The sequence below is a fragment of the Miscanthus floridulus genome, chromosome 6, assembly GCF_019320115.1.
Source record: "Miscanthus floridulus cultivar M001 chromosome 6, ASM1932011v1, whole genome shotgun sequence".
In the NCBI taxonomy this organism is placed as follows: domain Eukaryota; kingdom Viridiplantae; phylum Streptophyta; class Magnoliopsida; order Poales; family Poaceae; genus Miscanthus; species Miscanthus floridulus.
This window is the reverse complement of record NC_089585.1, coordinates 88,184,878-88,209,260: the sequence shown is the minus strand read 5'-3', so window position 1 is coordinate 88,209,260 and position 24,383 is coordinate 88,184,878. Positions and strand designations below refer to the sequence as shown.

The 24,383-nt window shown below is 51.0% G+C and overlaps 1 pseudogene; it reads right to left on the bottom strand.

The window, feature by feature from the left end:
* Window positions 1–4,771: 4,771 nt before the first annotated feature.
* Window positions 4,772–22,643, bottom strand: LOC136456273 (glucose-1-phosphate adenylyltransferase large subunit 1, chloroplastic/amyloplastic-like; annotated as a pseudogene).
* Between the last annotated feature and the right edge of the window lie 1,740 nt (window positions 22,644–24,383).

Genomic DNA, 24,383 nt, shown 5'->3' with positions numbered 1-24,383 from the left:
ACAAGTGAGAGGGAGAGAGTGTGTATGCTTACTAAGTCTTGTTGCCCACGCCGGCGAGTACAGGATGATGGTAGGCGCCCACAATACTGTTTGATGTCAGATGCACGTGGGTGGTTGCGTCGTCTTCTTCCGGTATGGCAGATGTTGGTGCCTGCCACACTGTTGATACCCAGAGGCACGCGAGGGGTTTTACCATGTTCGCCGGGTACGATAAATGCCGACGCCCACAACACTGTTGGTGCCCAGAGACATGTGGGGGAGCCTTACCATGTTTGTCTGGTATGGGAGTTGATGGCGCCCACAACACTGTAGGGGAAAATGTCGGCGCCTACAACACTGCTTGGACTCTGTCATGTCAAGGAGGTCGTAGAGTACTGTCCTGCAGGTGTACAGGGCACATTCCTTGGTATTGCGGTTGACTTGAGTGCCCTGCCTTACTTTCTCCGTCCGTTCCCCTAACCGAGCGGGCGTCCCCGGTCGGTTGGTCCTAGTCGGCTCTGATTGCGCCAGTCGGAGAGGAGCTATAAGTAGGGGTTCGGCACATTCTCGGTCGGAGAAGCGGGTAGGAGTCAGAAGTGGTGTTTGGCCAGGCCTTTCGGTCGGAGAGGCCGTCCGAGGTGGGCTAGAGACCGAAGTGAGCGCTCCGATCGGAGAGGTGGGCCGGAGTTAGAAGCGGACGCCGTTCCTCCTCGGCCAGGCCCTCCGGTCGGAGATTGGATCGTCCTTCTGGCATGTCGTCTAGGTATTTGGGCTGACCGACGAGTTGCGCGTTGCTCGCAACGTTGCCTGTTGGGTCGATCCTTTGTTGGGAAGCCGGTCCATGAGGGACCCCGGGTTTATGAACCCGACAGGCGGAATCAGCGATGCTGTTATCAGGGCTCGAGTGACGTTTGGGTGCCTGCGCTCCACCAGTTTGCGGCCACATCCACCGCTAGAGGGTTTATCCCGCGTCAGGTGGAACCGACGAGCACGTAGCGGAACAAAATCGGTGGGATAGGATGAACCTCTTCTTATCTCATGGGTTAGGATCAGAGGCGAAGCTAGAATTTAAGCATATGGACCATGTGAGTCAATCAACATATAAATTACGTGCGCGTGCATACATATAGACTTGGCAAGAGTATAGATAATAACCAAATCAATATTTATTTGTGATAAAAAAAGAAAGCCAAAAAATATATGTCATTGGTAGAACTCTAGGTGGCTCTGATTTTGGCTCCTCCGTGAACCGTAGCTAGAAGATGTTTTTCTCTCTCCTCTCTAAATAAATAGGAGTGGATGAAGCCACTATGTTTGGCTTCATCGGCTCCGTCTCCTCGCTACAACTCCATCTCCTCAGTGCACTGTAGCGAGAAGCCGGAGCCATACCAAATAGAGTCTAAGACAATATTGAAAATTATAGAGAAAGGAAGATTTTTTTTAATTAGTCCTAAGTCTCATATCTCCATCTTAGCAATCTAATTTATATGAAAAAACCACTATAATAATAGGAATAGATGAGAGGAGGAAGATAAGAGAAAGATAATTCTAAAGAATATAGATGCCATCAAGAGATTAATAGGGGGAAGAAATAACAAGCACTAATTAAGATTAACTAGCTAGTTAGTGTGTATTGTGTATAGCAACTAGGATGTTGTGTAGACAAAAAACCACAATAATAAGAAAAAAATAAAGCAAAGGAAAAAGGTATCATGAACATTAATTATAAAACCATATAGATATTATTAATACAAACAAGAATTTAAGGGGAACAAATAAAACACTAATCAACAATTATCATCATTTATTAGCTAATTGAGGAAAGTTATATAATGTAGAACCTAGGAGGTTGAGGGTGCCAGCCCCCCTAGCCCCTCCCTCCCTCCCTCTGTCACTGGTTAGGATCTATCCCTTCATCTATTTCCCATTCCCACCCACTATTACCATAAATGTTCGCCATCTTAAATATGAGATGATACGGTTTGTCCGGCGATTTGACAAATCATCCCATAAAAACGAATGCCCCTCCTCAGACCCATGAAGGTGAGTTAGTGGATCAGAAGCCCTTGAAACTTAGGGTCAAGTGCTTGGACCCACCCCTACTTCCCATCCATGTGGCGGCACGCCCTCTAAGCCATTGCAACTTGTCATCGTGCTCTTAAGATCTACGACGCATCTCGTCGAAATATGTCACTCCTCGTTGTCCAACTCTTGCCTCGTGACACCCGCCGCAAGCCCCACCTCCCGTCGCTAGCTAAGAAGAAGGACTCTACTAGGCCTTAGCGGAGGGCCACATGAGTGTATCGTCATGGGCCATTATGATCACTCTCGCTTCGGCTGGAGTTGGAGGGCCTCATCTAGCGCAACAACGAGGTGGATGTGGAAGTGTCCACGGCAAGCGGCTTGACGACAATCTGCGTGGCGAGCGTCCGACCACCCACATGGTGATGAAGGCATCAAACATGACTTGTAGGCGGTCGTGGCAAGTGTAGGGCCTCTTTTGGGTATGCTACAACGACTGTGGCGACCGGCAACACGACGAGCGGCCCGCAGCCGTGTGTGCACGGCAACTGACAAACGACAAGAACGAGTGCGGCGCCAAGACATACAAGATACAACCTTATCAGTGGAGGTCTATGAATTTGAAATCAATTGAATCAAGTCCTCAAAATCAAAGCCCAACAAAGAAAACTTGATTCATGCATATGTCCTAGTTGCTAGGAACAAGCCAGTCGGCATGGTGTTCTGGCAGCACCCTACGTTGCACGGTGCGGCTGCGCGACTAGCCTTCCTAGCGGTCAGCACCATGCCAGTCTCGCCTTACAACAGTGTTGTCGTGGCTCCGAGTCAAGCCGGCCGGCCCTACCGACGTGTGCTTGTGCCACGGGGCAGTAGGGCACTCGGCATACTCCCTACCCTGGACAAGGGCCGCGCTGGACAGGCTGAGGAACTCGGCTTCAGCTCTGCTTAAAATAAATTGGATTTACCATGTCCATGTCCATCGTCACCATTCTTATTTCCATTGTTCTCATCAGCTACAGCTGATGACCTTTTGATACACTTTGGCTAGTTGGGTTTGATCTTTTTGCTGGAGGCTGATTTCCACTATTTCCAATCTTGATCTCCACCTTCAGAAGATTGCTTCTCAAGTATCTCCCTCTCGGACTAGAAGTCATGAAAAAACTTTCCCAAATTACTTTATGCAGATTTAGAAACCCTTGCAATGTCTCTCCGTGCAATTTTCATTCTCACATAGTCAAGTCTGAATCTGAACTTTTTATCACAGTCACCTTTCCCACCAATCCTCCAACCTTTGCTAAAGTTTCTGATTGGTCTCTGGTCAGTAGCGATTCCTTTCACCCTAAACCATGCATGTTACAGCTCGCCTTTGGTTCCAACAGTAAACAGTTGGGGTCCAAGCTAATATGTGCGTCCACTATTCTCATGCCGAGGGTCTTGAAGTAACTCCAATCTTTAACCTTCTTGGCATTGAGAAATCTCATGACAAATTTGTTCACTGCCACTTGGCACTTAGGGCTTGTTTGGCACGGCTCCTCCTGAGGGGTTCCTCCGGAGGAGCCGGAGCCGTTTTGGAGGAGCCACAAATTGTGGCTCCTCCAAAACGGCTCCGGCTCCTCTGTTTTTTACTGAAAAACGGCTCCTCCAAGAAAACGTTTGGCAGGGCTCCTCTGGAGGAGCCGGAGCCGAAGCCGGAGAGGAGCCCTGCCAAACAAGCCCTTAATCTCCAACTATCACTCCAAATTCATGAATTCCTTCTGAATCTGTTTGGCTGAAACTTACCCACTCAACGTAGTAATAATAACTGTAGTGCTTGCTTTCTTTTAAAATAAAAATAAAAATGCTTGCTTTCTCCTTAGCTTGCTTGGTCCAAAACAACCACGGTCCGCACCAAACCAACCCCAGCTGCCTCTACGCTGATTCTGCGTCGCGATGTAAACTATAGGAGCTGCTTCGACCCTCACAACTGACCCCAACCAACTTCTAGAGATTAGTGAATTTGAAGGATGAGATTGCTGAAGGTTTAGGACTAGCTGGATCTAAGTTTCTAGGGGAGAACGACGCCTCGCATGCGATCGGCTCGCTGGATAAGGATGTGTAGCGGTGCCCCCGACTCTGGGTCACATTCAACCTCCCCACTTACCCCCGACAAGGATGCTCACTTGGACGTGCCCTCACTCAGAGATGACCCCGAGATTCCAGGTACCGTTTGCACTACATGCAAAAAAAGGACGGAACCACCCATGCGTGATTGAGCTTCATCGATTCCGTGTACAACTCGATGCCCACATATGCCAAAAACCTCGTGTAGAGCGAGACATCGAATGGGAACTTGTAGCTCCTGCTCTTCGATCTCTGCAAGCCTGCCTCTTATCTCTGGGCAACAGCAGAAGAGAGGACGCCCTGCTCGAGCTTCGGAGCTTGTCTACATTGCCGCCCACTACTGAGATCGACATGGAGAGGAGGATGAGTGTTCATGTCCCAACGAGAGGAGGGAGACAACACCTCGATTTTCAAGTGGCGAACCACGGAATACTCAACCCGTCCATCGGGTTTTAACATTTACAATTGTCGATACGCATACGCAAAATGATTAGTATATGTTCCCAGGCCTTAAACAAGGGCTACAACCGCTACACTCTGCAAAAAGAGCGTATGGCGAGGACGACAGACGCCCTGCACGGCTGAAATCCTTTGCATCTAACGAGCAGAGCTGAACCGATGGCCAAGAGTGCATCGGTCATCGTAACCAGATCCCAGAGGCAGCACCAGATTAGCAAAACACGGAAATTTTAGTAATATATAGGATGACAGATAGAGTTGATCCAAACCAGGTAACGAAAATACAACGGTTCATAAAAGGTTTGCTGCAACTTCCAGGGCAGCTTATTAGTACAGTACATACTAGCAGTACCAAGGTCCAAGGAACAGCATGTCAGCATGCCAGGCTATGCATCTTGCGCCCGAACGCTGGACTTCCTGGCAAGCGGCTCTTCCCATACCAAGGTTACACGATCCATCGATGTAATACCATTGTAGGTTCTTGTTTTGTAGGCGCACACGCATCCGGTCTATATGACAGACCCATCCTTGATGGTTGCATTCTTCAAGATCACCACAATTCCAGACCTTATGTAGTACCCTTCCTCAGGGTGATCAGCCTCTTGGAAGCCCTGTCACAAAGAGTGGAACAACCCATGGTCACAACACCAGCGTTGGAATGGATAGTAGATGAGCACACAAGTTTCTGCACCCATGTAGGTGCGCTGCACTCACCTTACTGTTTGTGATCACCACGTTCTTCCCAATCCTAGCATTCATGTCAATGATACAGTTCCTGAAAATCATCAGAGGATACCATCAGGTGTCAGTGAGTGTGATATTTGGGAACTACCGGTGGTTATACATATACAATGTTGTTCCACGTCCAATACTCACCTTATCTTTGTGTTCCTTCCTATTCCAACTGGGACCTTCCCAGCTAAAAGTAGCTTTGATGTTTCTTCTTCAGTTTCATAGATATCCGCTCCCATCATCACACAGTCCTGTTGTTATCAGAAAGTGCAATAACAAAATGAATCGCCACCGATTTGCAACAGTACCAACAAACAAAATAAACTCTAGATCTGGGTTCAATATTCTTGTTGTATTCATGTCGTGGTAATCTGGGCCTCTGGGGTTGGGTGGGATGTACAGCAACAACAAGAATTGAGGTGTTCACGTGCTAAACAAATTGAATATTATATCAATACTAGAAGCTGGAGGAATCTTCAGTTTTAAGAAAAACACAAAAAGAATTTTGATGAACCTGTCTGGGGTCCAGAATCTTATATGAAACCACTTCTGTGTGATTTTGTGAACCCTGGTGTTGAAATGGTATACTAAAGAGTAGATTGCAGTTGCACTGATTGTGGTGACTCGAATCAAATTTGATGCAAGAGAATGTATAAAACATCAGCATACACATTGGCAGAGATGTACCTTGAGTTCACATCCATAGCTGACACGTGAGCAGACTCCAATCACAGAATGCTCGATGCTGCATTCTCTCAGTAAGCAATCATCTGAGATAGATGCATCTTTGATCTGCGGAGGAGAAAAACAAGCCTTCAAGTATGCGAAACTCCTGCTCTGAGGTAACAATTGTGCTCCATAAGACCTATACCTTGCACTTGTCCAATTGCGTCGGAGGCAAGTACCGGGGTGCAGTGAAGAAAGGTGTTTTTGGATCATAAAAATCAAACTTGGAAAGCTGAAGAGAGAAACATATTGTTAGTCGCTGAATTCTCACTCTTGGTAGTAGGAGAATTCTTACTCTCATCGAGAGAGGATGACACTAGGAGTTGGGGCAATTTTCTTGTCTATTTCTCACACAAGCTCACACAAATGCCATACCAACCTGAGGGGTTGGGGTTACATATTTATAGGCTGCTAGCCAGCCAAGCATATGCCAAGATGCTAGTCTAAGACGCTAGTCTAAGATGCTAATATGCTGTCCTAGCTAAGATGCTGTCCTCTAGTCTAAGATGTTGTCCTCTAAGATGCTGTCCTCTAGTCTAAGATGCTGTCCTAAAAACAGAAAAACAGCCACAAGGACCATGTGAGCAGCACAGCCCCACAAAGACCAGCCACACATGAGACTTATCCATCATTCTCCCCCTAAGTCTTGTGCGTCGTCTTGTGGGAGAGTTGAACCATCCCGGTCCTGGAGCAGAGCTCAAGGAACTTGATCCTCCCAAGGGGCTTGGTGAGCAGATCCGCAAGCTGGTCCTTGGTGTTGATGTAGCTCGCCTTGATGCTCCCTTCCTCCAAACAGCCTCGGATGAAGTGGTACCTCACCCGGATGTGCTTGCTGCGTTCGTGGAACACGGGGTTCTTTGCCAGGGCCAGAGCGGACTTGCTGTCCACCCTGAACTCCACCGCTCTAGTATCTCTGCCGAGGAGATCACCAAGCAGTCGAGCGAGCCAGAGCGCCTGAGTCGAAGCGGTGGAGGCCGCTATGTACTCGGCCTCGCAGCTGAACAGGGCCACCACCTGCTGCTTGATCGACTGCCAGCTAACGAGGCACTTGCCGAGGAAGAGGAGGATCCCGCTCGTGCTCTTGCTGGTGCCGATGTCGCCGGCGTGGTCGCTGTCGCTGTACCCGACGAAGTGTGCCGCCCCAGGGCACCTCGGGTAGTAGAGGCCGTGGTCGAGAGTCCCCACAACGTAGCGGATGATCCTCTTCACAGCCTGCTGGTGCTCCGTCGTCGGTCGCTGCATGAACCGACTAACGTAGCCGACGGAGAATGCCAAGTCCGGCCGTGTGTGGGCGAGGTAGCGAAGGCTCCCCACAAGACGCCGGTACTGCGTAGCGTCCACCTCCTCCGTCGTGCTGTCGCAGCTCAGCTTCAGCCTCTCCTCCATCGGAGTGAGAGATGGGTTGCAGTCGGTGAGCCCAGCTAGCTCAACGACGCGCTTGGCGTAGGCGGTCTGTCGAAGCGTGATCCCAGAGTCATCCTGGTGCACCTCGATTCCCAGGTAGAAGGAGAGAGGCCCCAGGTCACTCATCTGGAAGGTGGCCTTCATCTCTTCCTTGAATGCCGCCACCTCCGCATCCTTGGTGCCGGTAATCACCAAGTCGTCGACGTAGACACCCACCAGCAGGGCATTACCTCCATTGCCTCGTCGGTAGATGGCCGCCTCGTGCGGGCTTTGCTCGAAGCCCATCCCCTTTAGCGTGGAATCCAGCTTGGCATTCCACGCCCTCGGTGCCTGCCGCAAGCCATAGAGGGCCTTGCGCAGGCGGAGCACCTTGCCCTCCTTGCCGGGGATCGCAAATCCCGGCGACTGGTGCACGTAGACCTCCTCCTTCAAGTCGCCGTTAAGGAACGCCGACTTGACGTCCATGTGATGAACACGCCAGCCCTCCTGGGCAGCTAGCGCAAGGAGGAGTCGCACGGACTCCATCCGTGCCACGGGAGCAAAGGCGTCGTCGAAGTCGACCCCCTCCTGCTGCACGAAACCTCGTGCCACCAAGCGAGCCTTGTGCTTGACGATGGCACCGGCTTCATCCCTCTTCAGCTTGTACACCCACTTAAGGGTGATCGCGCGATGACCACGAGTAAGGTCAGCAAGCTCCCAGGTGCGGTTCTTCTCAACCGCATCCATCTCCAACTGCATCGCGGCGCGCCATGCCGCGTGTCTCTCGGCCTCTGCAAACGACCGAGGCTCGCCGTCGTCACATGCAAGGTGCAACTGCGCCTCCAGGTCGTGAGGCACCGGTCCCGGCACCGGCTGGTCGCCGAGAAGGTTTTCCATCGTACGGTACCGCAACGGCTCGCCGTCGTGGTATGCGTCGACGCGCTCCTCGTCGTGAGAGAGCGGAGTAGCGAGCTCAACCGGGCCGTGCTCGACACGAGCTGGTGGTGGAGTAGACGTGCCCGGAGAGGTGCCTGTCGGTGCTGGAGTGCGTGGCGTTGCCGGCTGTGATGGAGCCGGCGAAGAACTCATCGCAGCCGAGGTCCTGGCTGGAGAGCGTGGTGCTGTCGGAGTAGCAGGCGTCGGGGTCGGTGGAGGCTCGGGGACTGGGGTAGACGCGCTCGCCGAAGAAGAGCCGCCTACTCCCCCAGCTCCCTCGAAGTGGACGTACTCGACAGAGAAGTCATCGTACGTCGGAGTCGAGCCGTCGTCCACCGCCTTGTCCCACGCCCTTCGTCGAACACAACGTCGCGCGCCGTGCGCACACGCTGTGTCTTCAGGTCGAGGATGCGGTAGGCCTTCGAGCCCTCCGCGTAGCCGATGAACACTCCCAGAGTGCTCCTGTCGTCGAGCTTGCTGATGTGGCCAAGCTCCTTGGCGAACGCGAGGCAGCCGAAGACCCGCAAGTGGGAGACCGCCGGCTTGCGCCCATGCCAAGCCTCGTACAGCGTCCTGCCGTCGAGCGCCTTGGTAGACAAGCGGTTGAGGATGTAGACGACCGTCACCACCGCCTCTCCCCAGAAGACAGCCGGCATCCCCCTCTGCTTGAGGAGGGCCCGAGCCATCCCCACAACCGTCTGGTTGCGCCGCTCGACGACACCGTTCTGCTGCGGGCTGTACGGCGCGGAGTAGTGGCGCTGAATGCCCTCGTCAACGCAGTACGACGCGAATTCAGCCGCCGTGAATTCGCCGCCGTTGTCGGTGCGCAGCACGCGCAGCTTGCGGCCGCACTCCGCCTCCGCAGCCTCTCCCTTGCTGCCGAGGACCATCACCCGCATGTAGCGGGAGAGGTCGTCGACGAGCAGCAGGAAGTAGCGTCGTCCTCCCGGTGTGGCCGGTGTCACCGGGCCACACAAGTCCCCGTGCACAAGCTCGAGCTTCTCCTTGGCTCGAAAGCTAGCCCGCTGTGGAAAGGGGAGTCGCCTCTGCTTCGTCAACACACAGACGTCGCAGAGCTGCTCCACATGGTCGAGGCACGGCAGCCTCGCACCATCTCCGTGGCACTGAGCCGCTTCAGGGCCTCAAAGTGAAGGTGCCCGAAACGCTCGTGCCACTGCCACGCCTCGTCGTCCCGACGAGCAGCAAGACAGAGGGGTTGTGCTACCTGCACGTTAAGGACGTAGAGTCGATTTGCGCTTCTGGATACCTTGGCAAGAAGGCGACGACGACGATCCCAAATCCTCATGACTCCGTCCTCAACCACCACGCGCGAACCGTTCTCATCCAGCTGTCCCAAGCTGATGATGGAGTTCTTCAACGCGGGGATGTAGTAGACTCCGGTGAGCAACCTGTGCTCACCAGACACGGTGGTGAAGATGACGGAGCCGATGCCCTTGATCTCCACGCCGGAGGCATCCCCAAACTTGACGGAGCCTCGGACGCTAGAGTCAAGCTCGGTGAAGAACTCCCGTCGACCGGTCATGTGATGGGTGGCGCCGGTGTTGAGGCACCACCCGTCAGTCTTGTCGTTGCCGGAGCTGTCACCGAGGAGGGCGTGTGCTTTTGGCTCGTCGAGGTGGAGAGCCGCTGCGGCCGGTGCCGCTGGAGGTAGCTCAATGCTTGCATGTGTCATGAACAGAGCCGGCTCCTCCTCCTCCGCCTGTGCGACGTGGGCCTAGCCGCGTCGTGGCTGTCGGCAGTCCTTGGCCCAATGGCCGAGCTGGCCGCAGTTGCGGCAGGCGTCGTCCCGTGCCGGCTTGTGCCTGCCGGCGGCGCCGCCCTGGGCGCCTCCGCGGGCATCACCCTCGGCACGTCCTCGCGCCCCGGCCTGGGCGTCTCTGCGCGCCTTGCGTGGCTTGCCACGCTTGCGGCCGCCTGTTGCGGAAGAAGGCTCCCCCTTCTTCCGGTCACCTTGGCTGGCAAGCCACTGCTCCCGAGTGAGAAGGAGCTTCCCGCCAGTGGTGATGGGCCCCGAGAGAGACTGTGGCTCATCGCTGTCGACGACCTTGAGGCGACCTATCGCCTCCTCAATCGACATTGTGGAGAGATCCAGCAGGGACTCGATCGAGCGAGCCATCTGCTTGTACTTCTCGGGGACGCAACGAAAGAGCTTTTCGACAGCTCTCTCCTCGCCGTAGGTGTCATCGCCGAACTGCACCATCTTCTGCAACAGAGTGTTGAGACGGAGAGCAAAGTCATCAACGTCCTCACCTGGCTTGAAGGCCAGGTTCTCCCACTCCTTGCGAAGTGCCTGCAGTGTGGACTTGAGGGTGCGGTCGCTGCCGATGCGTGCCGCAGCGATGGCATCCCAAGCCTCCTTGGCAGTCCGCTTGTTGGTAAGCGAGAACTGCATCTCGGGCGGGACTGCAGCGATGAGGGCATCCAGCGCCCGTCGATCTAGGTCTTAGTCGACGTCGCCGTATCGGACTGCCTCCCACATGTGCCGCACCTGGAGCTTTACCCTCATCACCGCAGCCCACTCGACGTAATTGGTCTTGGTGAGGGTAGGCCACCCACCGCCGGGACCGACGTCCCTGACAACAGTCTGGAGCCCGTGGTAACCACGGTACCGATCCGGGGAGAGAGAGCCACGCTGCCTGTGAAGGCCGCGCTCTCCATCGACCCGTCGGTACCGATCCGGGGAGAGAGAGCCACGCTGCCTGTGAAGGTCGCGCTCTCCATCGACTCGTCCGCCACCGTTGCCGTGCGCCCCTCCTCCAGGAGCGCCGCCTCCGTGCGCGCCTCCTCCAGGAGCGCCGCCGCCGTGCGCGCCTCCTCCAGGAGCGCCATCGGCGCGTCCGCGCCTGTCTGGGCTGCCGCCGCGCTCGTGGGCATGCGCGGCTGCCCCAGGAGCGCCACCGCCGTGCGCGCCTCCTCCAGGAGCGCCGCCAGCGCGTCCGCGCCTGTCTGGGCTGCCGCCACGCTCGTGGACGTGCGCGGCTGCCCACTGCGCCGCCCGCGCTCGCGCTGCCTCCCTCTCTAGCAGCTCGAGGTCCGCGTCGGCGGTGTCGTCAACGGAAATGGAGCTGCCGATGCTGCCGCGCAGAGCCTCGACCTCCGCCGCCGCCGCACGCGCTGCATTCGCCGCCACCGCTGCTTCCGCCTCCGCTCTGGCTGCTGCCAGCTCCGCCGCTGCCAGCCTCGACGCCCTTGCCGCCGCCGCAGCGGTCTCTGCCGCCGCTCGCTCGCGTTCCTCTACCGCGGCAAGTTCAGCCTCCTGCCGACGCCGCGTGCTTGAGGCGACCGAGCGCTGAGACTGCCCTGCGGATATGACGCGCTACCGGGGGGCTGCTGCGTGGGGAGAGGGCTGCTTCAGACGAGCTGCGCGGGGGAGGAGTGAACAGGAGCGGTCGGAGGAGCTGGTGCTGCCAACAGCTGGGGCTGTTGTGGGGCTGGGAGAGAAGATGAGCAAGAGATGCTCAGGCTACAGGATAATATGGCTCTGATACCAGTTGTTAGTCGCTGAATTCTCACTCTTGGTAGTAGGAGAATTCTTACTCTCATCGAGAGAGGATGACACTAGGAGTTGAGGCAATTTTCTTGTCTATTTCTCACACAAGCTCACACAAATGCCATACCAACCTGAGGGGTTGGGGTTACATATTTATAGGCTGCTAGCCAGCCAAGCATATGCCAAGATGCTAGTCTAAGATGCTAATATGCTGTCCTAGCTAAGATGCTGTCCTCTAGTCTAAGATGTTGTTCTCTAAGATGCTGTCCTCTAGTCTAAGATGCTGTCCTAAAAACAGAAAAACAGCCACAAGGACCATGTGAACAGCACAGCCCCACAAAGACCAGCCACACATGAGACTTATCCATCACATATTAGGTGAATTTGTGTTTAGATTCTAGTTAAATGATAAGTTAACTGAAGAACAATAGAATGGAACTAAGATGTTCTGACACTTTCTATGCATTGAATTTCAGGTAATATATATGCAGTACAGAATACATATATGACAGAATACCTGCTCAGTAAGGGCCAAGTTTGCATCAAAGAATGATTTGATTGTTCCAACATCCTCCCAATAGCCCATGAAAATGCATGCCTAACACAATATGTAAAGTGTATTGTTAGTCTGTATGATGCATGGAAGCGAAAATACATAAATCATGAATTGGTAAATAAAAGCAAGTGGAAACTGGAAAGAAAAACAACTTGACATGAAGACTTTACAGTTTACAGAACACATACTCCAAACAGATCAGACTTACCTGCACACTATGATCTACTACAGCTCTTGGGAGGATTTCAGATTCAAAGTCATGTAATTGAGCATATTTTGACCTAAGAATTGACACTGTTAGAAGGTAAACTAGGACTTGGACAGAAATAAATCACAGGAAAGTGATTACTTGAGAAGGTCTAAAAGTGCATCTTTCTTGAAGACATAAATGCCCATTGATGCGATGTACGGATATTTCTGTGCATCAGCTATAGCATAGCTGAGGAAGTTGGTATCAACTCTCTGCAACATCAGTAGCTATTAGCTTTGGTGTCAGATTCTACAGCAAAAAAGATAATCATTTCTGAATAAGCCAGGTATAGATGATCCATGGAAAGAACTAAAAGAAGGGTTCATCTCAAGAAACAAAGGAACACAAAAGAACTGGATTACACAAGGAATTTCTAACCATAGAAATCAAATCAGCACCCTTTGGTTTCTCAAAAAATTGAAGTACACGTCCAGTATGATCAAACTTCACTAGCCCATTGTTAGAAGCTCGGCTTACAACAACAACAACAACAACAACAAAGCCTTTAAGTCCCAAACAAGTTGGGGTAGGCTAGAGTTGAAACCCATCAGAAGCAATCAAGGTTCAGGCACGTGAATAGCTGTCTTCCAAGCACTCCTATCTAAGGCTAAGTCTTTAGGTATATTCCATCCTTTCAAGTCTCATTTATTGCCTCTACCTAAGTCAACTTCGGTCTTCCTCTGCCTCTCTTCACGTTACTATCCTGACTTAGGATTCCGCTACGCACCGGTGCATCTGGAGGTCTCCGTTGCACATGTCCAAACCATCTCAACCGGTGTTGGACAAGCTTTTCTTCAATTGGCGCTACCCCTAATCTCTCACGTATATCATCGTTCCGAACTCGATCCCTTCTTGTATGACCGCAAATCCAACGCAACATACGCATTTCCGCGACACTTAGCTGTTGAACATGTCGTCTTTTCGTAGGCCAACATTCTGCACCATACAACATAGCAGGTCTAATCGTCGTCCTATAAAACTTGCCTTTTAGCTTTTGTGGTACCCTTTTGTCACATAGGACACCAGACGCTTGCCGCCACTTCATCCACCCTGCTTTGATTCTATGGCTAACATCTTCATCAATATCCCCGTCCCTCTGTAGCATTGATCCTAAATATCGAAAGGTATCCTTCCTAGGCACTACTTGACCTTCCAAACTAACATCTTCCTCCTCCCGAGTAGTAGTGCCAAAGTCACATCTCATATACTCAGTTTTAGTTCTACTGAGTCTAAAACCTTTGGACTCCAAAGTCTCCCGCCATAACTCCAGTTTCTGGTTCACTCCTGTCCGGCTTTCATCAACTAGCACTACATCGTCCGCGAAAAGCATACACCAAGGGATGTCCCCTTGTATGTCCCTTGTGACCTCATCCATCACTAAAACAAACAAATAAGGGCTCAAAGCTGACCCTTGATGTAGTCCTATCCTAATCGGGAAGTCATCCGTATCTCCATCACTTGTTCGAACTCTAGTCACAACATTGTTGTACATGTCCTTAATGAGCCCGACGTACTTCGTTGGGACTTTATGTTTGTCCAAAGCCCACCACATAATATTCCTTGGTATTTTATCATAAGCCTTCTCCAAGTCAATAAAAACCATGTGTAGGTCCTTCTTCTCCCTATACCGCTCCATAACTTGTCTTACTAAGAAAATGGCTTCCATGGTTGACATTCCGGGCATGAAACCAAATTGGTTCATAGAGACCCGCGTTATTGCTCTCAAGCGATGTTCGATAACTCTCTCCCATAGCTTCAGAGTATGGCTCATCAACTTAATTTCCCGGTAATTCGTACAACTTTGAATATCCCCTTTATTCTTGTAGATCGGTACCAATATACTTCTCCACTCATCAGGCATCTTGTTCGATCGAAAAATATGGTTGAACAGCTTGGTTAGCCATACTATAGCTATGTCCCCGAGGCATCTCCATACCTCGATTGGGATACCATCCGGTCCCATCGCCTTACCTCCTTTCATCCTTTTCAACGCCTCTCTGACCTCAGATTCTTGGATTCTCCGCACAAAGTGCCTATTGGTGTCATCAAAAGAGTCATCCAACTGAAAGGTTGTGTCCATATTCTCACCATTGAACAATTTGTCAAAATACTCTTGCCATCGATGTCGGATCTCATCCTCCTTCACCAAGAGATGCTCCCTTTCATTCTTAATGCACTTAACTTGGTTGAAGTCCCGTGTCTTTCTCTCACGAACCCTAGCCATCCTATAAATGTCATTCTCTCCTTCCTTCGTACTCAAATGTTGGTAAAGATCCTCGTACGCTCTACCCTTTGCCACACTTACAGCTCGCTTTGCAGTCTTCTTTGCCACCTTGTACTTCTCTATGTTGTCCACACTCCTGTCATGGTACAAGCGTCTATAGCATTCTTTCTTCTCCTTAATAGCCCTTTGGACTTCCTCGTTTCACCACCAAGTATCTTTAGCCTCGCGTCCCCTTCCTTTGGTTACTCCACACACCTCTGAGGCTACCTTCCGAATGTTGGTTGTCATCTTGTCCCACATGTTGTTTATGTCGTCTTCTTCCTTCCAAGAGCCCTCTTTAATAACCCTTTCCCTAAATACCTCTGACGTCTCCCCTTTCAGTTTCCACCACTTTATTTTCTTCCAATCTTAGCTTGTTTATCCCTACGGGCACGCACCTGAAAACGAAAATCTGCCACCAAAAGCTTATGTTGAGAAACAACACACTCTCCTGGTATCACCTTGCAATCTAAGCATGCTCGTTTGTCCTTTCTTCTTGCGAGGACAAAGTCAATCTGCCTACAGTGTTGTCCGCTACTGAAGGTCACTAGATGAGATTCTCTCTTTCTAAAGAAAGTGTTAGCTATCATCAGGTCAAAAGCTACCGCGAAGTCCAGGACTGCCTCCCCCTCCTGATTCCTACTACCATACCCAAAACCTCCATGAACTGCCTCGAAACCTGCGCTTGTATTACCTACATGCCCATTAAGATCTCCTCCTATAAAAAGCTTCTCACTACTAGGTATAGCTCTAACCAGGCCATCTAAGTCTTCCCAGAACTCTCTTAGCACTCTCGTCGAGACCTACTTGAGGGGCATACGCACTAATTACGTTCAAGACTATATCACCAACGACAAGCTTAACTAAGATAATCCTATCTCCTTGCCTTCTCACTCCCACCACACCATTCTTGAGGCTCTTATCAATCAAAACTCCTACTCCATTTCTATTCGCGACTGTCCCTGTGTACCAAAGCTTGAAACCTGTATTGTCCACCTCCTTCGCCTTCTGACCCTTCCATTTAGTCTCTTGAACGCATAATATATTTACACGCCTCCTAGTCGCGGTATCAACTAAAGGAAAAAAGGAAAGCAGATTAGACCATGTGCATCTTGTGTTGGATAACTAGATGACATTCATATTACGATGATATTGTAGAAAGATGAAGTTGGAGCAATTAGCCACACTCTCAATGGGAGAGGGGCGCCTGTATTATAGGGCAGCGGCTGCTGCTATATATGGCAGTTTACAAATACAAGGACAGGAATAAATCTCTGATCCTAATTGACCGCCTTGCCTAAATATACAATATACAATCTCCTATTGCCTAATACTCGCCCGCAGCCGAAGCGGGAGGCTTGCGGACGCACAGGCTGGTTCTGAAATCTGTAAACAGTGGCGTTGGGAGCCCTTTCGTCATAATGTCAGCGAACTGATGAGACGAAGGAACATGAAGGACCCGAATCTCGCCAAGGGCCACCTTCTCGCGCACAAAGTGAATGTCAATCTCAATATGCTTCGTGCGCTTGTGGTGGACCGGATTGGCCGTCATGTAGACGGCGCTGACGTTGTCGCAGAAGACCACCGTAGCCTGGGGCAGCTGAAGATGGAGCTCCTGAAGGAGTTGCCGCAGCCAACAGCACTCGGCCACAACGTGAGCCACAGCACGGTATTCTGCCTCAGCACTAGAGCAGGAGACCGTGGCCTGGCGTTTGGAGGACCAGGAGACCAGGCTGTCGCCGAGATAGACGCAGAAGCCAGAAGTGGACCACCTGGAGTCAGGGCAACCAGCCCAGTCAGCATCAGAGTATGCGGTCAGCGTCTGGATGGAGCCGGCGCCAATGTAGACGCGTATGCTTGCCTAGCTGACATGAATGGCAGAGGGAGCGGTCTACTTTATTGCAGGAAAGAGCGTGTATTTTATTTAAATGTTCTAATGCAGCAGGGGCTGGATGGCCGAGACGCTGGTGCCACAGGGTCGACGAAACAGCCAGGAGAGCATGTGAGGAGGTGCCAGCGGTCGGAGGGATAGCAGGTATGGTGTAGAGATCGCCGGTACTATTGCAGCGATGAATCACGCGTCCCGTCTGGGTATCCTTAACAGAAAAACCAAGAGCGTCAAATTCAAGAGAGCAGCGATTTTCAAGGGTGAATTGACGAACGGATAAAAGATTACGAACGAGGGAAGGGGCGACGAGAATGTTATTGAGGGAGAAGTTTGCTGAGGCGGTGGGTAGGATGGAGTGACCTCTAGACGTGACCGGAATGCTAGTGCCATTGCCTACTGTTATAGAGGAGGTGGAGGGGGGTAGGCGCTGGAGGAGCATACCATCGGAAGACGTCATGTGGGATGAAGCGCCGGAGTCAACAACCCATGAGGGGCTGCCCTGGACAGCCAGGTGCTGCAGGGCAGCAATGAGGCCGGCCGAGTCCCATGTCGGTCCACCAGTGTTGGTGGAGGAAGCCTGGACGGGCGCGAACGCCGTGTGCGCCTGAGGAGGAGCACCGAGCACCCCCTGTTGGCGTGGGGGCTGCCATGGGTGGCTGCCAGGGGCGCCGGAACCGCCCTAGTCGCGCTCCCAGGGAGGTATGACGCGCTCGCCGGGGTTGACACGTGCGCCAGTCCAAGGATCAAAACCCCAGGGCTGACGCTTGCTGTCGCGCCGAGTGTTGTCGCGGCGGCCGCCGTGGCCGTGCTGCTGCTGCTGGCGCGGCTGCTGCCGCTGGCGCGACTGGCGCCGTTGAAGGCAGCGAGAAGGGCCGAAGCGGCGCGGACCTTGTCCTCGTTCTTGAGACGCAGCTCCTTGAGGAGTTGGTTCCTGGCAACAGCAAAAGTGAGAGGTTCCTGGGCGGCGATGTTGTCGGCGACGGATTGGTACTTCTCGTTGAGGCCGCGGAGCAGGTTGAGGACGAGGTTGGGCTCGGTGATGGTCTGCCCGACGTCGCGAAGATTGTCGGCAGCCTCCTTCATGCGCACGTAGTACTCGTCGATGGAGGAGTCGCCCTGGGTCATCGAGTGGAACTCGTGACTCAGGAAGACGGCGCGGGGTGCCTTGTTAGCTTGGTACAGGGCGGCGATGGCCGTCCAGAGCTGGCCGGCGGTCTGCTGGGCGCCGGTCATAGCGAGGTTGAGGTTGGAGTCGGAGACGGTGCCGAAGATCCAACTGCGGATGCAAAAGTCAGCCTGCACCCATGCGTCATCGGTGGGCGTAGGGGAGTCCTGTACTCATGCACCGTTTGAACTAATTCATTGTGATGTTTGGACCTCTCCCATCCCTAGTATATCTGGTTTTTCATACTATTTAGTCTGCCTGGATGATTACAGTCACTATTGTTGGGTTTTTCCTCTCCGACGCAAATCCGAGGTCCACCAACACTTAGTTGAGCTCACAGCTCTTGCACAAACCCAATTTAACCTCCCTGTAAAATGCTTCCAAACCGACAATGGCACCGAATTCGTCAACACAGCCACCACCACCTTCTTCGCTGCTCGGGGAACACTTCTCTGTCTCTCCTGCCATACACTTCCCCTCAAAATGGCAAGGCGGAACGCACCATCCGCACCCTCAACAACTCAATTCGCACCATGCTGCTCCACACTTTCATGCCGCCTGCATACTGAGCTGAGGCTCTTGCTGCCGCCTACTACTTACTCAACAGGCGCCCTTCCTCCTCCATATCCCATGAGGTTCCCTTCACTCGCCTCCATGGACAGCCACCCACCTACAGCCACCTTCGCGTCTTTGGGTGCCTAAGCTACCCAAACCTACAGGCCACCTCCCCACATAAGCTCGCACCTCGCTCCGCGGCATGCATTTTCCTTGGGTATCCATTCTCTCATAAGGGTTATCGGTGTCTTAACCTGACAACTCAACGCATCATTATTTCTCGTCATGTTGTGTTCGATGAGACTGTTTTTCCCTTTTCCTCCACCAGCGTCATCCCATTCCCTCGCTCCCTGGATTTCCTTCTCGACAACGATTCGGTTTCGGTGCCTTGCTCTACTGTTCCTGCAGGTGGAGGTCCCTCCTCAACGACCACGGTTGCTCCGTCCACCTTGGACGTTGTGCAGCCGCCCCCTGATGATGAGCCGGACCCGGCTCTTCTCCTGCCTGGGGGGCACGCCCCTAGCCCCAGTTCGGCTTCTCCACCACCGGGCGGGTGTGGTCACGTGCCCCCGCCTGGCCTTCCTGTGGCTCCGTTCCCACGGACCTACAGTCGACGACCCCAGCCGGTGCCTGCGCCATCGGCTGCCCCTGCAACACCGGCGCCCCAGGCTGCATCCGTGGCCGCAACCCCATCTCCGCCGCTCACGCGCACCAGGACCGGCGCCCTCCCGCGTGTGAGCTACGAGGGGCTCGCTGCCACCTCGCCCTCACCATCGCCTCTACCGGCGAACTACCGCAGCGCCCTGGCCGATGCCAACTGGCGGGCTGCGATGATGGATGAGTACCAGGCACTCGTCGACAACAACACCTGGCGTCTTGTTCCGTGCCCTTCTGGCGCGAACGTTGTGACGGGCAAGTGGATTTTCCGGCACAAATTCCATGCCGATGGGTCCCTCGCTCGTCACAAGGCCCGCTGGGTGGTCCGCGGGTTTTCTCAACGAGAAGGCATTGACTACGACGAGACCTTCAGTCCGGTGGTCAAACAGGCCACCATTCGGACCGTTCTCAGCATTGCCGTTTCCCGCGCCTGGCCGATCCACCAGCTGGACATGAAGAATGCCTTTCTTCACGGCCACCTCGACGAGACGGTCTACTGCCAGCAGCCACCAGGTTTCGTCGACCCCGCCGCTGCAGATCACGTCTGCCTCCTGCAGAAGTCCCTGTACGGACTGAAGCAGGCCCCGCAAGCTTGGTACCAGCGGTTCGCGGCCTTCCTTCAACAGCTCGGCTTCGTCACCTCCACCTCCGACACGTCCCTATTTGTTCTCACCGAGGGGACAAGTCTCGCCTACTTGCTGCTCTACGTCGACGACATCATCCTCACCGCCTCGACTCCCGCTCTTCTGCAGCGACTCATGGCCCGACTCCGGTCTGAGTTCGCCATGACCAACTTGGGTGCTCTTCACCACTTCCTCGGCGTCGCCGTCACCCGCACCTCCGACGGCCTGTTCCTGTCGCAGCGACAGTACGCCGTCGATCTCCTCCAGCGGGCGGGCATGGCTGAGTGTCATCCTACGGCAACCCCTGTTGACACTCAGGCCAAGCTCTCCGCCCATGAAGGCAACAAACTGTCAGACAAGGACAGCTCAGAGTACAGGAGCATAGCAGGGGCTCTTCAGTACCTGACTCTGACGCGTCCTGATCTGGCTTATGCAGTTCAACAGGTGTGTCTCTTCATGCACGCCCCGAGGGAGCCCCACCGTGCGCTGATCAAGCGCATTCTGCGCTATGTGAAGGGCACGCTATCCTCCGGTCTTCACATTTACCAGAGCATATGGGCAAACGGCTGGGTTGATGGCGTCAGCCATGGCTGGAGAGGTGGCGGAGGTGGTGGAGGATTCTGTGGACATGATGGCGCGGCTGTTGGGCGGCGCAGCAAGGTTGGGCGGCACTCAGGGAGAGAGTGACGCAGGTTTGGGAAAGGAGAGGGAGGGCCAAGATCAGATTGCTCTGATTACCATGTAGAAAGATGAAGTTGGGGCAATTAGCCACACTCTCAATGGGAGAGGGGCGCCTGTATTATAGGGCAGCGGCTGCTGCTATATATGGCAGTTTACAAATACAAGGACAGGAATAAATCTCTGATCCTAATTGACCGCCTTGCCTAAATATACAATATACAATCTCCTATTGCCTAATAGATATAAACAATTCATTTACCTCTCATCAACAGAAGCACATGATATAGTGATGTCAGCATTGTCCTCGACATGTTTCTGGAAATAATGCATGCCAAAAATAGTTGGTTAATCCAAAATCATGACATATGTGAAACATGACGAACAGGAGAACACCATACCTGCACAAGTTCCATGTAATTCATCGGATAAAGCTGATCGCCACTCAAGATTACAATGTGCTCAATAGATTTGTGACTGTAATAATCCTAAATAAGTACAGGAAAACCCAAAATTACAAAGAGACAGTGCTACAAGAATGAGTGAATGGTCATCCATAAACGAGAAAATATCAACTACCTCGAGTACCCAGATAAATTTTCTGATAGAGTCTGCTGTACCCTGGAACCCAGCAGGCTCTTCGGGCATTTGTGTAGCCGCTAATACCTGCATGTTGGAACAATTAGTTTTTCAATTAATCACTTGTACGGAACTACGGATCAATAATTCGCCCCATTCAATGGAACATTAAGGCAAAGTAATGACGTAAATGGTAGAAGTCTATAGTGTTTTGAACCACAATGCCTTTGGATCTAAACTTCTAGAGAAAAATCTTGGCATCTCTTTATTATTCTCTCCACACAAAGTTACTCCTACTTACACATCAACAAGATGAGGTAAATTACCTGTACAGATCCATCAGCAAAGTTGATCCCGCCTCCAAGGTATGTACGATGAATATGGCGGTTAAGCGAAGTAGAATTGAACTGACTCATCACAAATATCTTATTTATACCACTGTTGAAGCAGTTACTCATAGGGATATCGATAAGCCTGTAACATCCTCCAACAGGAACCTAAGTAGTGCACCAGATAAAAAAAAATGTATGAAAGTGACGAGTTTACGAACATCTGGACCAAAAAAACTTCTAAGAAATTTTGACTGAAAGTCTCCCAAAAAAAATATTTTTTTAACTGGCTGTCTTACATACCACTTCAATTATGGTTCAATTGTGTATCTTGAAAATGAGAAGAATCCACTAAATATTGTAGAAAACTAAGATAAATTCGAAATGTACAGTCTGTATAATACTATAATAGAGTAATCAACGTTGGATGTTCAGTGTTATCTCTTACAGCAGGCGTAGCTCTTGTGCTTGTCAGAGGAAAGAGCTGAGATCCAGTGCCTCCGCCCAAAATGATAGCAGATACACGGTTTGCATCAGCATAACTTTTTCTAGAGGACTGTCTTTGAAAATGCTGCAAATATGGGGCCCAGAGTTAGATTACTTAATCCTAGATAAGTACACAAGTAGTACATTTATACATGCCATTAAACAACAATTCAGGAAAGACTACAGTAGTGAGTGGTCTAAGAGTTTTTTTTTTTTAATACAACTAAGAGTTGCAGTTATATATGTAATGCAAAGTAGAAAAAGCTATTATAAGATATCATAGCAATGATTTGTTATAATCATGCAGCAACTCTAAGGTCTATTTCCATAAGTTATTCGTGCAATAACCAAGAATTCCCTTTTCCTGAATGCAGTGAAGCCACAGTTCCCAGATTTCATACAATTAAGATGACCCTATTTGAACAAATCTTTACAATAATCAGTCCAACAGAAGTATAGTAGAACTCCCTCGAAACACAAAAAGTACAGTAAATTTCCCTTGAAAAGACAAATATACAGTAAACCGCCGTGTAAGATTAAAAATTGAGTTGGATACTTACAAGAGTTTCAGGACAAGCATCTGAGGTAAGAATACATTGTGTAGTTGCAGCAACTCTACCACCAAAGCACCTATTCCTCAAAGCTTTCTCCTGCTTGCTGCCCCTAATACTTAATCGTTCCGACCTGTCAATCCCACCACCCTCACAAGATCTTATCGGGTGAGGTGAGGACCTGAGTTCGCATCCAATGCTAGTGCAAACTGCATATCTCCTCCAACTACTAGACACACCTGCAACTCAAATAAATGAGTAGCAATTCTTTTACAGCAAGGGAACATTTACTATGAATTGAACATTGAAGTAACATATGTTTGCGCTACAATATGACATCTTATGACCAAACCGAGATTTACTACTTCCGTAAAACTGGACTCATGAAGAATGCTCCTCAAGCAAAATAACCAAAGCAGATCTCCTTCCCCCCATGGACAAAAATCACATGCCAATAAAACGCTTTTAGAATGAAAAACAGAACTTTTGATGCAACTAGGCATATACCTTGCAGTATATTGTTGGCAAGAATGGAGCAATTCTATACAAAGCAACCTGTATAACGTCAGATGCATTTGCAGAGTGCATAGATGATAGCATCTCACCCTCTTTCCACTAATACTTCCCAATTACGAATTAAGCTAACAAATAAAGATGGCAAGGGAATGTATACTTACAACAGAACACGAAGGTGGCTGCGAGATCGAAATCGCACTTGCCTCCCCAAGTGTTCTTGTGGCTCCAATTGCTGCCTGTGTCTAATTGCGGTGCTGTTGATGTGCTTATATAGAGTGGGAGGAGGGCATACAGGTGGTGATGAACTGTGCAAAGACTTCAACAACCGTGAAAAAGCCTGGATGCTTTGGCATTACGTCCACGTACAGAAATGAAAAGGAGTTCACATTTCTTGCAAGTGTAAGTACCGTGAAAGAGGCTAGAAGCTTTTGGTTTTATGTCCACGCACAGAAACAAAGGTTCACATTTCTCGCAAGTAATCGACAGACTCACACAGCCAACCATCATTAGCATTCCAATTTTGCCCTTGGCCTTTGGTATAAACATAATAGAAGCCATTAATTAATTTTGAAAAATACTCTCATAGGTTCCTACTTCCTTTTTGAAATTCACATTTAATGAAGATGCATTGGTACTGTGCACGAGCTCCCTAGGTGCAGGACATATTTTTCAAACAATAAATCAATGTTTTCAAGTCGTCCGATTAATCACGATTAATCGTCCTAATCGGTCCCTGCTGACCGATTAGGGGTACCGTCGACTTGTACAAGTCGTCCGATTAATCGCGATTAATCGTGATTAATCGTCCTAGTCGGTCCCATGGCGACTAGGTTCGACTGGACGACTTGAAAACATTGCAATAAATAACTAAAGAGTAGGAAGATGATCTGCTGGCCAATTAATAGATGTGCATATTGGTATGGCTATGGGTGTTTATAAACTCTTAATGATTTTTATGAGCAGAAAGGGCAAGAAAATAAACAGACACGAGAGAGAGGTGATGGTGGGTGCCTGGGTGGAGATGCCATCATAAAGCAGACAATTGTGTGTTGAAGCTGTTTCTCAGTAAATAACTTTGGCATGCGGCTTTCCCCTCAACGGACATCTATAGATGATACTTCCAAAATGCACAGACGTGGTTTGTACCTTTCTGTAACCCGTTCATAGTTTTAGACACCTTTCTTCCAGAAGAATTTGCATGCAAACAACATATTGAAGGTGTTTGAGTTGGCAACATTTCCCACGGTACACATGAAACCTTTCAGAAATAACCTTTTTTTTGAGCTGTCACTAATGCTTGTAAGCTAGTAGTTTCCACAAACGTTCAAGCAAGATAAACTAACAGAGAGCGATATTGGTTTCAGATAATGCCAAAGTGCCTTTGAGGACATACGCCGCATAGCTCTCCCTCTTATGATTACCATTTTCCAGATTACCTT